This window comes from Lutra lutra, chromosome 4 (assembly GCF_902655055.1).
Source record: "Lutra lutra chromosome 4, mLutLut1.2, whole genome shotgun sequence".
In the NCBI taxonomy this organism is placed as follows: Eukaryota; Metazoa; Chordata; class Mammalia; order Carnivora; family Mustelidae; genus Lutra; species Lutra lutra.
This window is the reverse complement of record NC_062281.1, coordinates 1,893,337-1,909,159: the sequence shown is the minus strand read 5'-3', so window position 1 is coordinate 1,909,159 and position 15,823 is coordinate 1,893,337. Positions and strand designations below refer to the sequence as shown.

General features: G+C 61.1%; 1 protein-coding gene across 4 annotated transcripts in view; it reads right to left on the bottom strand.

Annotated features, from left to right (window-relative positions):
* Window positions 1-15,823, bottom strand: part of TSNARE1 (t-SNARE domain containing 1) — a 91,271-nt gene that overhangs the window by 66,844 nt on the left and 8,604 nt on the right. The gene's annotated exons all lie outside the window — the stretch shown is intronic.

The window sequence follows — 15,823 nt, the reverse complement described above, 5'->3', positions numbered from 1 at the left end:
CCGAAGAAAAGAAACGACACAAGGAAACGTAAGCATTAGTACGGCAGAAGGCAGAAAACAGCAGCCCTAACTTACAAGGCAAAATCCAGTTTCCTAAAACACAGTCACGAAGACGACGGCCCGGGAGCGAGCACACTCGAGCAGAGAGAGCAGAAACACGCGTGTGCGACCTGGAACGTTCCGAGGAAGAGTCGCCTCGAGCCAGAGCTCAGGTTAAGGCAGCCTAAGGCCCCACTTGCAAATCTCTGTGCAAATCAGTTGTAAAACCCCGAGGAAAGGGGCTCCGTCTTAGGAAAGCGCCGTCTGCCGAAAGCGACCCACGGGAGGCAGCCTGAACGGACCGGCCCAGAGAGAAGAAACAGAAACAGTGACCGCGCAGCCACCCGCACCCACACCAGGGCCAGACGGCGGTGCAGGGGTCCCGCCACGTCCCCAGCGCTCCGACGCGTGTTCTGGGGCACCGGCGGTGAGGGAGGCGTCCTGACGCTTTGTAACAAAGCGTGTGGCGCCGGCCCCCGAGCCGCGAAGCGCCGTCCAAACACACATGGCAAACGGCTTCAGCGCAGACGCAAGAGCACCGAACAGAAACCTCAAGGACGAAACTCAGAACCCCGCTCCTCATTGTCCCAGGAACGCGAGGCATGTCCGCTGTCCGGAAGTCCGCCAGCCCAACAGACCACACAACTAATGGACCAAAGGCAAAGGCTTACAGGCCCCCCACAGGCGCCCACCACATTCCTGATGCGAGCGCTAAAGAACTTTCTAGAAATGATGAAATAAATACCAGTTAGATAAAAGGTCCAGGAGGTGGCCTCGGCACCTCCACACCCAGCACCGCCCAACTCTACTCTGGAGGCAGCGGCCAGGGCCACTGGACAGCAGGGGTCATTGCGAGACGACAGAGGGCTGGAAGCAACGGTCCCTCGTGGCCACTGGCTCAACGGCACACTCGCCAAATGCACACAGGACACCGCGAGTCCGAACTGTGGGCAGAGCAGCCGGCGAGGGGCTCACAGAGAGCAGTAGCCTCCGCACACACAGACGCCCAGAGAGAGGCCGGGTGGACAGAGAAACCCCATTCACAGCGGCAACGACGAAGCCCGCACACGTGGGAACCGACTTCCAGGCACGTGGAGGCAAACAGGAAGCACTGGTCATGGGAAACCTTAGAACGCCCCACGACGACAGAGAGCCAGCCCCAGCTCTCGGACCCGACGACCCAACCTCATGAAGACGTGCTTCTCCACCCCGATAACAACACCAGCAAGCATTCTTCAGAGCTCGGCAGGCTGGCGGGGAGGTCCCGCGGGAAACCACAGGACAAACGAGAGCCAGGACAAGGGCAAACAGACCCGCAGAAGGGACCACTCTCCCCGGACCTGTGACGTCCCCGAGAAGGGAGCACTGGCCCAGGCGGCGACACGCGCGGGTCGGAGCACATGCTGCGGACCGAGGGGGTCTGACACGGAAACGACGCGCGTGCGATTCCACTTTCCAGGAACGTCCCGAAGAAGCAGATCCGCGCGAACAGAAAGCCGACAGGAGGCTGCCAGAGGCTAGGGGCAGAGGGGTCGGGGGACAGATCGCTCGGGGCTGTGCGGTTTCTTTCAGGCTGGCGGAAATGTTCTGGAACTGGAGAGTGACGGTGGACACACAACTCTGTGCACAGACCGAAAACCACGGAACGGCTCATTCCAAACGGCGAACTTCCGGGCATGCGAATTCTCTCTCCACAACCACCGGAAAGCTTCTACAACTGAAACTCTGTGCACGAAAACGTAAACCGGTGGAATGAGGACGTCTGAAAACAGAGCGGCTAGGTAATGAATGGGGCATCTCAAACCCAAGCAGGACCGTCTGATACGCGGCGCTGGGACATCTGGTCACGGCGGGGGACGACAGAGCGGTCCAGGCCCACCCCAGTGAAAAGAACACGTTCCTAATGGCTCGTGGCTATCTGGGTCCAAGATCAAAGGGTCTGCGGAAATGAAAATGTGGGCTCCCATAACCATGTGCGGAGAGTTTCCCAAGCAGGACACAACAGCCAAAGGCTGCGAAAGGAAAGGCCACCCACAGGATGGGCCCCCAGCCCCCTCCTCACCCAGGCCTCCAAAAGCAGGTGCTGCCCACGGCCCCGCCTCCCAGGGACGCTCAGGGAGGACACTGGCTCCATGGAATGTCCTCTAACTGTAGTGAGGCTGCACCTCACCAAGTGCCAGCCAGCTTGTCCTGTGGGCTTGTCAGGGCCCGGCCCCACCCCTGCGTCTGGTTTCTCCCTGCTCTACTCCCCTCCTCTGCTCCTTTGGGCCACCCAGCCACTCGGACCCCCACCTTCTTCCTGGCACTTTACCCCTTTCCTGGCCATGGTGCGGTGCCACGAGAAGAAAAGAGAGTGGAGGGCAGGCCCAGGACCAGGTCCCTGGGAGGAGCACCCTCTGGTCTTTGAAGCGGCCACAGGGCACAGACCCAGCTGGGGGCTGCTCCGGTGCCCCAGCCTGTCACGGCACAGCACCCTGTCTTATGGGCCCTGGGAGCCCAAGGCCCCGCTCGGCTAGGCTCACACGAGTAAGAGGTGCAGCCAACACCCAACCCAGGAGGGAGGCAGGGGGAATGGCAGTGACACCAGGCTCTCCCCACAACATTCCACCCAACCCCCAACTTGCCCAAGACACCAGGACAGCGTGAAGACAACGCAGTCACAGATGCCCTCCAGGAGGAGGCCAGGGCGGGCTTCAGAGCTCCTGCCAGGGCTGCCCCTTGGCCACGGTCCCCCAGGTCCTGCTCCCAGCTGCTGCAGGAGCCTGGGCTGGCGACAGGCGGGAACTGTGACAGCAGGAGACCCCGAGACCACCACACAGCAGTTCTGAGAGTCACCACATCGCCAGCCCCTCTGCCGCTCCGGGACTGCCCTGGCACAGGGACGCCAGGGAGGGTGGGGCCAAGGGGGCGGGCCTGAGGGGGAGGTGTGTCAGGGGGCGGGGCCGGGAGGGCAGGGCCCAGGGAGGGCAGGGGGAGGTGGAGGAGGGCCAGCGGCAAAGGAGGGGTCGAGGGCATCTGGGGAGGGGACACAACCCAGCCCCGCTGGCTGGGGCTCTGGAGATGGACAACCTGGGCTCAACCCACTGCTGAGGGAGCCCAGCAGGCACTGTGGCCCCAGCAGGCAGAGACAGACAGACGACAGGGAGGGGAGGAGTCGGCACGCGGGCAGGAGAGGACAACCGGCAGATCAGATGGGCCGACCGACGGCCCATGCAGTCGAGCGCAGCAAAGCCGGGCGTCAGCTCCAAATCCACGGACACGGACGTGTTAGAAGACCACAGCCCGGCCGCCAGGAACCCGGCTTCTCAGCACAGCCCTTCAGAAGTGGGAAATCCCTGACCCGCAGGTCCCTCAGTGAAAACAGTTTGAAACGGGAAAGATGCACGAGTGGGGCAGGGAGAGCAGACAGCGAGGGGACCCCCGGGGCCTCAGCGCCCTGCCCTCGGGGGGCCTGGGAGGTCCTCCCCCACCAGACTGCTGCTGCCCACAAATCCACGCCAGACAGAACCTGCGGGACAGACACCAGGCGGGCGCCCCAACACCAGGAGCTCCCAGTCCCCTTGCCCCAGGGAGGCAGCAGCCTGGGTGGAAAGACAAGGCCTGGACTTGCCACCACAGGCCCGCACTGCGTGACCTCCCCCCAGAGCGGCACTGTCAGCAGAGGACACACCCAGAGCCACCCAGCACCAGGCCCTGTTCCAGGTGCTGTAACACACCACTTGGTGGTCCTGGGCACCCACAGGGGTCTCTGTATCCAGGGGCCTCAGGAAGACACGGGCAGTCTCCTAGCTGTGCCCTGGAGGGACCTGGCCTAGCCTGTGCCTGCGGGGGCAGAGGGCCAGGGAGGGCCACCACAGTGCACGGCCGTATGGGAGGCAGTAGGCCTGCCCCCCACCCCGGGCCGCTAAGTGCCTGCGGGAAAGAGGAAGGTGGGCTGGCAGAGGAGACGGGCACCCCAGCAGGACAGGCCCTGGGGTGGGCAGCAGCGTCCTCTGCCCCTCAGGATGTGCCAGGCAGGCCTGGTAGCTGCCGGTCGCAGGGCCAGCCCACTGGGCAGTCCTGGCCATGCCTCCTGGTCAAGCCCACTGCCCAGTCTGTGATGGCGCACTCGGAAGCCGCTCAAAACCCTACTCCTTAAAGGAACAAGTCAAGTCCTTGCTGCTAAAAACAGCATCGCGCCTGCCCATCCACATCCCAGGAAGAGCAGCAGAGCCTTAAAAGCAAGTGCCTGCTTCCCACCCACACACTGGGGTCCCGACGAAGGAGACGCGGCTCGGTCCCCCCCAGGCCCGGGTGCAGACAGCAACTAGAGCACGGCGTGGACAGAGGAAGGGAGGAGGAGGGGACGCCCAGTGGGAAGCTTGGGACCTGCTCCCCTCTACAGGATGGGGTGTGAGAAGATGGCAGGTGCCACCAGGTCTGAGTCCCCAGTCCCCACTCTGCCCACAAGGAATGCCCATTCTGTGCAGGGAGCCCTGAGAACCCTGTGGGTGGCCCAGGAGAAGGGCAGGGTGAGGTGAGAAGCCAAGGACCGGAGGCTGCCAGATGCAGGACCCCCGGGGCCACAGCCTTGGGGCAATGAGCTTCCGGTCCAAAGGAAGACTTAGGAACCCACCCCCGACACCCACGGCAGCAAGCCCACCTCCCCACGGGAAGCAGCAGCTTCGGGCCGCCCCGTCGGGACGTGGGCTGGGCAGGGACACAGCCGAAGACGGGGTCAAGGACAAGTGGGCTTCAGGGAGCTCACCCATGTGGCCGCCGCATGGGGCCTTGCCCGAGTCACAGCCCTCGGCGAGGACCTGGCGCACGAGGCGGGTGGAAGCCTCACCTGAGCTCACACCGGCTCCGAGGAAGGAGCCCCCCCGCCCAGAGCCCGTCCCCGTCCCTTCCAGGAGCCGGTGCTCAGACAGACCTACGAGCCGGTTCCCCAGCTCACAGCCTAGACCAGAACGGTCCAGGTGGACGGAGGCTGCGCCGAAAAACAAGTGGGAAGTAAGACAGCCGCGCAACGCCACACGCACACAGACGAGAACGCACGTCTGCAACACGTTAGACAAACAAAAAACAAAAGCTTCCGTAAATCAAAGCGCAGCACAGGCAGAACAAGGAGACAACCAGCACGGAGAGACAGGCGCCACGAACGGGACAGCGGCTGCTCCCGTTCGCATGCGACACACTCGTACACAATGAGTTTTAAACACATTCGAGGTGCCGTGAACACGTGAGGACGGCGCAGTCGCCGCGAGGAAGACACGGGCACAGCCCACCCGCGGGAGAAGCCACCCGAGAGCAGCCCCATGGGCGCCCGGGCGCAGCGGGGACACGGGGACAGCGCTCCGGGATGCTGGTGGCAGGACGCAGCCCACACCCCGCCTGCGCGCCCGCCGGTCGGACAGGAGCTGCTCGGAAACACGCAAAATAAACAACACAACCCAGAGACAACCAAGACACCCAACGGCGAAGAGCCACATGTGCACGGGCCCCTAAGGCCGAGGACGGCATCGTGACCCTCAACAGCCTTGATGGTACACGTTCCGCCGCCAGGGAGACAGGCCAGCTGAAGAGAGAACCGAGCCGGAAGCGCTCCCCTCAGTCACCTCAAGGCGCCGGGTGGAGTGCGGTCTGCGTGTGGGAGCCCCCGCCGGGGACACCTGCCGCCCGGTTCTGTGCAAAGACACTCCAGCTCCCGGTCGTCACTCCCATGCACAGAACAGCCCAGACACAGCCCAACAGAAAGGACAAACCCCTGCCCATCCATCCCCTGAAGGGACACAGGGACACCGGGTCACGCACAGGAAGCCAGCCCACGAGGAGTTCGCGTTGGACGACACCACACACCCGAGAGTCTAGAACATGTGACACGCGCGTCTGGTGCTGGGGTTACCAGGGGGCACAGGGGCCGGAAGGGGCGGGGAGACCTCCCGGGCACCACGCGCGCAATCTGGCTGGCAGAGGCCACTTCACAGGTGAACACGGCTGCCAAAAGGCACCAAACTGAACCCGTGAGGCCTGTGCCGGGCGCCTTAGCTCCAGCACCCCCAAAACCCCGCCGGTGTGAGGACGACAGACTGGGAGGACAGATCAACCTGCTGAGTGTCGTCCTGGGAGACGCCCTGAGATGGGCCGTCAGTGCCAACAGAGACAGGCCCCCGCACAGGGCCACGCACAGCTGACTCCGTTTGCGCGAAATGTCCACGACAGACCCATCTATGCAGACAAGGCGCAAACGGGGCGGCCAAGTGGATGGAGGGTAGGGGTGGGGGGTGACGGCGGCGGCCGGGGTTCTACCCGAAGGATGATATCCTGGGGCCACTGCGTGGTGACGGCTGCACAAGGCTGAGCGTGCCAACACTGACCCGTCCATGGGAACTGGGCCCTGCAGGTGCGTAAGGACACGCCGAGGCGGTCACAGAACCAGTCCGGTCGCTGCGGCTGAGCGACAGGGCAGAGGAGGCCGTGGGCAGGTGAGCCGCACTCGGGACCCAGCACCCGGGAGTGCTCTCCCTGCGAGCCCCTCGTGCTTCCCAAGTTCTCTGCCAGGGACATGTCACTTCTAATGACCCGGAGAATTGCACCAAATACGTCACCTCCCCAGGCAACCACATGAGCGCTCCTGGGCTGGGTACGAAGGCGCGATGACCCGGAAGAGGGGACAGACCACGGGGTGAGAGTGGCGGGGCACTCAGGCTGGTGGGCAGCGATCTCCAGCCCAGTGTGTGTCGGCCTCAGTCACCAACATGTCCCCCAGGCTGGAGCGGCAGACACGTACGAGCGCTCGGGAGGCGTCTGCGGCTGGCGGGCCCACGGCACTCCCACGCTGCCCACAGCCCACCTGGTGCCCAGGGAGTTGCCCCTGGCAGTAACAACCCGGAGCAGCCCGCGTCCGCAGAACAGGCGTCCGCAGAACAGGCGTCCGTGGGAGACGGACACGTGGGTTCCTGCTCCCGCCCCGCCAGCCTCTACAAGTGGGCCCACTTGTCCATCTCTGCCTCCCTGGAGAGGAGACTGAAGTGCTGTCCTGGGTCACTAGGAAGCTGTCACCCCAGCCAGCCACAGCCCGGCCCAGAAGGAGCCCCAGCTGACCCCGGATTCAGTCACCGCATGAGCCTGGCTGGAGCACACGGTGAGCCCTGACCCTGCATTTCCTAACTCGGTTCTCAGGGACAGACCCACAAGTCACAGGTCCATCCAACCCAGAATGTCCTTGTCCCCCAAGAGCCTCCAACACCCCCAGGGCACTACAGACAGAAGAGGGGCCACGGACAAATGGAAGCAACACCAAGGTCAGCAGCTGGGCCCCCCAGCCCGGGGTCCCCACAGAGGTCAGCAGCCGGGCTCCCCAACCTGGGGTCCCCACCCAGCCTCCCCTCCAGGAGCAGACTGGCCTCTGCTGCCAGCCCTAGGGCTACAGGCCACCGTGGCTCCGTAGAGCCAGAAGACCCTGGCTAGAGACCCAGCCGAGACCACCCATGCGTATTCAAGTCCCTGAAACACCCGAAGGGCCAGCGGCTCAGATGGGGGGGTCCAGTCTTCCCTCCCTGCATCTGAAGAGCCTCTCCTCTGTCCCACAGGAGGCACTGGAGCCAGAGGGAGGCACCCACAGGCGCCCAGGGAACCCGGCCCAGCCCCATCCCTTCCTCCCGGAGCGCTGGGCAAACACCCCTATCTCCCCAGGCGCCACTACTCTCCCTGCCGCACCCTGTAGCCACAGGCGGCCCAAGGCCGGCGCCCATCACAGCCACCTCCGCACCACCAGCCCCTGGTCTACTCAGGAAATGTCCGGATGAGTGACTGACCCACAGCCGGACACCGGGGCCGTGAGTTGTCAGCACGAGGCAGCCAAGCCGCACCCGGGCCCAGGCCCTGAGTCTTCTCCTTCCCACACCCTGTGAGGCCTCTGCTGTCGAGGCCGGCGACCCCCGAGGGGCTGAGGTGCAGGTCAGGGTGTCTGGAGGGCGGGGCGGTGGCCGTGGCAGGTGTGGCTCTCGCAGGCGGGGAAGGAGGCAGAGGCAGGAGACTGAGGGCAGCAGCTCCGTTCCACTTCCTCCGTGTGGTTTTCCCCACAGTACAGCACAGACACAGCCACCCTGATGGGACGGGCCAGACCAGACCTTCCCAGACGTCCCCACGAGGCGGGCACAGCCATCTCCCAGGTTCTGGGCACATGCTCCCATTTGTGGAGTTCAGGAGTAAGACTTGGCCAGGACCCCCACGGGACTGCGCAGAAGCAGGTCCCTCGGCCATCTGTCTGCCAAGGTGGCCCATGCGTGTGGCCAGAGACTGGCTGCTGGCGACAGACACGTGGACACCGGGCATCCTCTCCCACAGCAGGTGGCTGCCCCAGGCGTGCCGGCCCCAGACCCCCTGCCAAGGGCGGGGCACAACGAGAGAGGAGCGGCTCGGGCACAAACACTGACTTTACCGTTTCCTTTGGCGGGGAGCTGGCCACCCGTGGAGGAGGTCCCCTCCCCCGCAGAGGACCTCAGCATACACCCTCACCTCGCTAAGGGGCATATGGCCACGGAGACCCTGAGTCACAGTGCCCCAGGTCATGCCCGCAGGCACTCTCAGGCACTCTCAGCCCATCCCCCAACCCACTTCTGCATCCCCCCCCGGCGCCTACCCAGGTCAGACGCTCAGCTCCACGCGCCCATGTGCGCCACAAGCCAGAGGCAGAGGAGGCCCAGCTGGGGGAGCAGCGGTGGTGCACCTCGGGGTGTTGCTATAGCAACCTGGACTCCATGTCACACCCGGCGCCAGCCAGGCACCCCAGCCTCCTCCCAGACCAGCATACAGGACGGGCCACGGCGAAGCAGGGCCACTGATGGCACCAAGGGGCAGTCAGGACGGCAGCCACGGGACGGCAGCCACACATGCCCGTCTCTCTCTCTGCCTGCCGTGCCGCCTCTGCCCCCCCCCCACTCTCTGGGGAGGCCTCAGGAGGCCAGGCTTCCAGGCCTGGATCTGCCCACCACCCAGCTATCTGCCCTACCCGCTGAGCCCCCTCCCAGGACGGTAGCCGCAAACAGGAGAGACAGGCTGAGTCACGGGGTGGGGATGACAGCCACCCCCAGCTGCACGAGACCCACAAGCCACAGTCCCGCTCAGACTTGGAGACTTCTGCTGCGGGAGAGGGTGGGTGGTGGGGACAGGGCTGGGGGGCACCATGGCCCCCTTTTGCTTGGGCACAGCCCACCTGGTCACCATCTAACCCTCAGACCCACAGGAAAGGAAACTTGACTGTCACACTTCAGATGGGAAACTGAGGATCAGAGTGGCAGGAACTTGCCCAGGAAGCCCAGTCAGGGGTCGAGGGGGGATGGAGACCCGGGTCCACGTCCTGCCAGGGTCTGTGCTGCCCCACCCACGAGGCCACAGCTATTGGGAGGGCCCATCAGGCTGGAGATCACCTGGGCCTGAGGGTCACATCCCAGCTCTCTGCACGGAGGCCAGCGAGGAAGGATGGCCACGGGCACCAGTGAGAATGTCCCATGAGACCGCAGAGCCCCAGGTCCCCTTGTGTGGGGCCAGGCACGGAGGGGCTGCCTGACGGTGATGCTGAGCTCCCAGTCGCAGGGAAAGAGGGCAAGGCACATACATGAAACCTCAATCCTAACAGCACACCCTGTACAACCTCAGGCCCAGAACACCTTCTCCCTTAGGGAAGGAGGGTACGCGGTGCTGGGGCACTCAGCCCCACGAGGCAAGCGGAGGAGGCATGGGGCTGGGCGCTCCTCCCGGCAGGCACCATCACAGCACCAACACCATCGATGTGGCAGGTGTCCGGGTGTGGCTTCACCCCCATGTCTGCCATGCTGGGAGCAGCACCAACAGCAGGGAGACCTTACCAAGGCTGCCACACATCCGACCACAGGGGAGCCTCCCCTGGCCCTGCCACCTGCCGTCACCCCAGCCACAGGAACCCGTCCTCCAGGAGTCAGTCGCCGCTGGGCCACCACCCAAACCATGAACACCCCTCCTCCCTCGCAACAGGGGTGCGGCGGCGCTCAGGGAGGGAGGCTGGGCGCAGCCGGAGTGACGCCAGCACGTCAGCAGCGTGGGGGAAAAGACCCTCAGCACAGGGCAGGAAAAGAGCTGTAGCAGCGTCTCAGGGAAGGTGGTGGGGGCCAAAGCAGAGTTAAGTCACAGAGAGGGGAAGGTGGTGGGGGCCAAAGCAGAGTTAAGTCACAGGGAGGGGAAGGTGGTGGGGGCCAAAGCAGAGTTAAATCACAGAGAGGGGAAGGTGGTGGGGGCCAAAGCAGAGTTAAATCACAGGGAGGGGAAGGTGGTGGGGGCCAAAGCAGAGTTAAATCACAGAGAGGGGAAGGTGGTGGGGGCCAAAGCAGAGTTAAGTCACAGAGAGGGGAAGGTGGTGGGGGCCAAAGCAGAGTTAAATCACAGGGAGGTGCCGCCTGGCAGGGGCAGCAGGGTGGCTGGGGGCAGGCCATAGCACAGCCCAGGGCCCCAAAGCCTACTGTTCACCACGGCACCGGGAAATGCAGACCCACCGCAGAGGGGTCACCTGGTGAGAGAGCTCTGCCCCAGCCCCGCCCACAGCGGTACCCCTGACTGCACACCCCGCCTGCCAGTGATGAGCGCCAGGACAGCCCTGGCCCTTGGGGTCTCCAGGGAGGAGACATCGCTGTGGGCGACGGGCTGCGGGGGATGGAGGCCCTGTGAGGGTGAGGGGCTCCCGCAGGGACACCCAGGAGCTGTCCGCGGTGCTGAACGCAACAGTCCCGGGCCATCCTCTCCCCTAGCCTGGGCTAGGCCCTGCAGGGCAAGGGGGCGCGGAGGAGCCCTCACCAGCACCCATCCCAGAGCAGGCACGGGACCACACTGCCCTGCTGCCCTTCTCACAGTCCCACATTACAGAATACTTCCTTCTAGAAATCACATTAAGATGATGAAAAGAATGACCCCGCAAAAGTAATCAAACAAAAAATTTAAAAGCTCAGACTTTGTACTCAGAGGAAGTAGGAAATGTGTACAGTCTGCAGGCCCCACGACACAGGCACAGGCTCCCGAGAGCAGGTGAAGCCGGCGGGGCCCTCGCAGAAGGAGGCACCAGTGTGCCAAGAGCAGCGGCCGGTCTCGGAGAGCACCTGCAAAATACGTTCCCTATGTGCGCCAGGCTGACCTTGCATCACCAAGGACAGAGCTGCGGGGCTGGTGTCAGAAGCCCCGAGAGGTCAGTCAGAGCTGTCGGGACGGGCTCTCCTCAGGACGGGCTCTCCAGGGACGGGCTCTCCTCAGGACGGGCTCTCCAGGGACGGGCTCTCCTCAGGACGGGCTCTCCAGGGACGGGCTCTCCTCAGGACGGGCTCTCCAGGGACGGGCTCTCCTCAGGACGGGCTCTCCCGCAGGAAAGGTTCTTGGAAGGATGGGCTCTCCAGGGACGGGCTCTCCTCGGGACGGGCTCTCCCACAGGAAAGGCTCTCGGGAGGATGGGCTCTCCAGGGATGGGCTCCCCCCTTGGGACAGGCTCTGAGGAGGAGACGCTCGGGGAGGACTGGGGACAGGCTCCCCCGTGGGACAGGTTCACCCACGGACAACCGTCTGCCTCTGTGGCAACAGCCGAGGAGGGAGTGCCCACAAGCTGCTCACGGCTAGCTCCCCACATCCTGCATCACTGAGAAGGGGCCAGGGAGGACCCTTACAAAGAGCTGATCCAGAAAAAAAAAATTCATTCCAAAATGAACAATAAATTCTCAATCACCAAAATAATACTGAAAAATAGCAAAATTAGAGATATCACATTCCTGATTTTAAAACTTACGGTAAAGCTACAGCCATTGAGATACTGTGGTGTTGGCGTAAAGATGGACACACGGACCGTGGGGCGGACAGAGAGCCCAGAGACAGCCCGTCACATATGCGGCCGAATGATTCCAAGCAGGGCCCCAGGACCACGCAGCAGGGAAAGGAGAGCATCTCCAACAAGTGGTGCTAGGGCCCCGGACATCCACGTGCAGAGAAACGAAGGTGACACTTACCTAACACCACACACAAAAATCAACGCAAAAAGAGATCGAGGTCCTAACTGTAGGAGCGAGAACTATGAAACTCCAGACACAGACACAGAGCAACAGCTTCGTGGCACTGGGTGTGGCTGTGGTTGCTCAGGTCTGGCACCAAAAACAAGAGGAGAGGGACGCTCACCGCCCGACAGGAAGCAGGGCAGGAGAGTGTGCCCGGAAACGCAAACGTAGCAAGTGTCCCCACACAGGAAGTCATCCAAGCAGAGCTACGAGACCTTGCTCAGAAAGGGAACCCTGAGCGGGCAGAACTCAGAGAACAAAGGAAAGAGAAGGAACATCGAGGACAGAAATGAGAGCAATGCCACCGGAGGAAGAGCAGGTCTGGGGCTCCCGCGCAGCGACACCCCGAGTCAGGAGACGTTGGGGGGGCCGCTGCAGGAGTGGTGGTCAAGGATTCCTGCAATGGGCGCCCAGCCCCCCATGCCCAGAACACAGAGGCCCCGGCCCAGAAGCCATTCTGAGAAAGCATCTGCAGGGCACACCGCAGCCCGTCCGAGGCCAGCAGGGGAACTGGATCTAACAGGAGGGAGCATTTAGCACACGCCCCTGTGGGTGCAAGACAGACAGACAGACACAGGGCTGGACTGAACAAGCCCAGGTAACATGCTGACTCTGGAGAAGTGACCGACTGGTGACCACGGAGGGAGGGGAGAGGAGGAACAGCCAGCCCACTGCCCACTGCCCATCCGTGAGAACTCCCAAAGTGATTGACAGCCGACATCTCCGTAACAAAACAAGTGCTAGCAGGACAAAGGTAAACAGGAGAAAGGGAATGAATTACAGGGACTACAGCTGAGGGATGGGAAGAACGCAGAGCACAGAAAGGCCATCAGCGCCCACAGAAGGAGCCTGTGTTTCTTCCGGCAGCCGAGCAGATGACCATGACTTTGGTAACAAAAGCACACAGCTCGGCCGCCACACAGTTTCTGTGGGTTAGGGGTCAGGCTGGGCTGCGGGGCTTCTGGGAGAATCCAAAAGCCCTAGCTGAACCAGGTCCCCATGGCCAGAGGGCTGAGGTCACACCTCCCGTGCTGGCAGTCAGCTGGTCAGCCCGGGGCCAGAAGCTCCCCTCCAGTCACCGCACACAGCCCCCTGCTCAAATCATTCCCACACTTGGAATCTCTCTCATGTCTCGCTGGAGAAAGTTCTCTGCTTCTAAGGGCTCAAATAATCACTTTGAGCCCACCCAAATAATCCAAAATAAACACTTTTAAGGACCTCACAACCTTAATTACACCTGCAAATTCCCTTTCTGCCACGTACTAGAATGCACTCACAGTTTTCAGGGGTGAGAGCAGTGACAGTGGCTCTGGGGGGCTTCGGAGGGACAAGGGCAGGGGAGATAGTGTGCTGCCTGGCACAGAGGGTCCTTATGAGCGGTCCCCACAAACAGGGAGCTAAGGGCATTACGTCAGGGAGCATGACTTAAGACAGACAGAAACTCTCCTAAACGTCAGAACCATAGAAACTTTTTAAAAAAGAGAAAAAAAAAAGAAAACGCACCAGAGAGTAAGAGATATTAAGCACACACACGCAATGGAACTAAAACCAAATACACGTGACCTGCCAACTCCTGGAAAGCACTTTAACTTATCTAGAGAAATTTTAAAAACTGAAAGATTCTCAGGTGGGATCTCAAAGCTAAGACTGACTTCCAGCGGCAGATGAGACGCAGCTGAGGTCACTCAGAAGGGGCAGGAAGAGAAGGACAGCGCAGGCGTGCCGAGCACACGAGGACCAGAGTGAGCAGCACGAGTCATGACCCAAAGCAGGCGACGCAGAAACGAGACAACGGCGGGCGCAGGAGGATAGTAACAGATGCAATCCAGAATAAAAATAAAATAGTTTCGAGCAGCTACGCATCAGGTCCCACAGCAGCAACACTCACGGAGACACGAGGAGAAAGAGACAGAAACGTACCCACGGCAGGGCGCACAGCAGAGCATGCGGACAGAGACCAAAGACACACGTGACCCACATGACAGCACTGAGGGGCACAACTGATGGACACCCACATCAACATCTCCACGTCCAAGTCAGGACACAGACCATCTTTTCAAGCTCCCGGGACACGGTGATGAAAACTGGCTCCGTATCGGGGCCACAAGGAAAAACCGCATAAAACCCAGAAAGAGAACAGTCAGTGTTCTTCCCTAAAAATGCAGTTACACCTACCAAATAACAAAACCAGTAAATCAAAACACACTTCGCTTGGAAATTCTAAAACTTGTGCCGAAGCAACTCTTGGACCAAAAATGAAAACAGAAACCAAAATTACAGAACCTCCAGACCGCGATGTTACGGAAAATACCTCGGATCCGAAAATAAGAAAAAGCTCTCAAATGCTAACCACGTTTTGGAAAAGAATGAGAGCCAATGAGCAGAGCACACAAATCACACACCTGAGAAAAAGGATAAACTGAGAAAAAGCAAAAGAAGTTCGCTGTAAGCAAAACGTGATGAACTAAACAGCAGAAAAACAGGGGCGCCCGGGTGGCTCATTTTGCTTAACAACAGAACAGAGAACCCGGGAGTAAACCCACATGCATTTGGGCAACCGATCTCCAACCAGGTGCCACGAACACACACGGGGAAGGACAGGCTCTCCTGTACAGGATGATGCGCATGAAAAAATGAAATCGAGCCCAGCTTGCACTGCGCACAAAATCAACTCAAAATTAAATCTCAAACATCTACAAGACCCAAACTGTAAAACCCAAGAAGAAAACCTCAGGGCGAAGCCTCTGACGTCCATCTTGGCGATGACTTCCTGGAGCACACGACAACAAAACCAGAAACAGAGAAGTGGGACGACATCAAACTAAAAAAAGTTTCTGTGAAGCCAAGGGAACCATCGCCAAAGCGAAAGGCACGTGAGGAACAGGAGGAAACGGAGGGGAACCGCAGATCTGATAAGGGGTCCACCTCCAAACCCACAAGCCACTGTTACCACATGATGGTAAAAACATCAAGAAAACAAAAGCCACCAAGCGCTGGGAAGGACATGGAGAAACTGGAACCTTCGCACACTCTGCACACAAAACAGCACAGCCACTATGCAGAACAGTATGGAGGCTCCTCAGAAAATTAAAAATAGAACTACTGCATGATCCAGCAACTCCACTTCTCAGTTTGCATCCAAAAGAACTGAAATCGGGATCTCAGACAGGAGCATGGCCACGTTCCCTGCAGCATCAGTCCCAAGAGCAGAGAGAGAGGAACGGGGTAATCATCCCTCAACAGATGGACGACGAGCACAGGGGGCACCTCCAATGGGGCACAAAGCATCCCTTGGCCTCGAAAAGGACGGAAACCCCGCAACATGCACCATCGCAGGTGAGCCCTGCAGACACGTGCTCCGTGACGTAAGCCGGTCTCAGGAGGACACACACCGCGATGCCACTGAACTGGCGCGTCTACAACAGCCAAACCCAGAGTCGGGATGGCCCATGACGGCAGGGGCTCAGGCCGTGGGCAACGGGGAGCTGCTGGTCAGCAGGCGCAAAGCTTCAGTCAACCAAGTCAAGGGTCGTGCTCTGCCAGCCGCCGGGCACGCCGGAAGTGAAGACAGTAGACCTCACGCGGGGTGTTCTCATCACAAGCAAACACATCTATAAAAATCCGAATACAGTGGGAACTGAGACATGACTCGGCTAGAACAAAAACCACGGGGCAGAAACGGATCGCGTCAGCGCCCGACTGGGAGCGCGAGCAAACCACGGGGAAAGAGACCCCTACCTCAC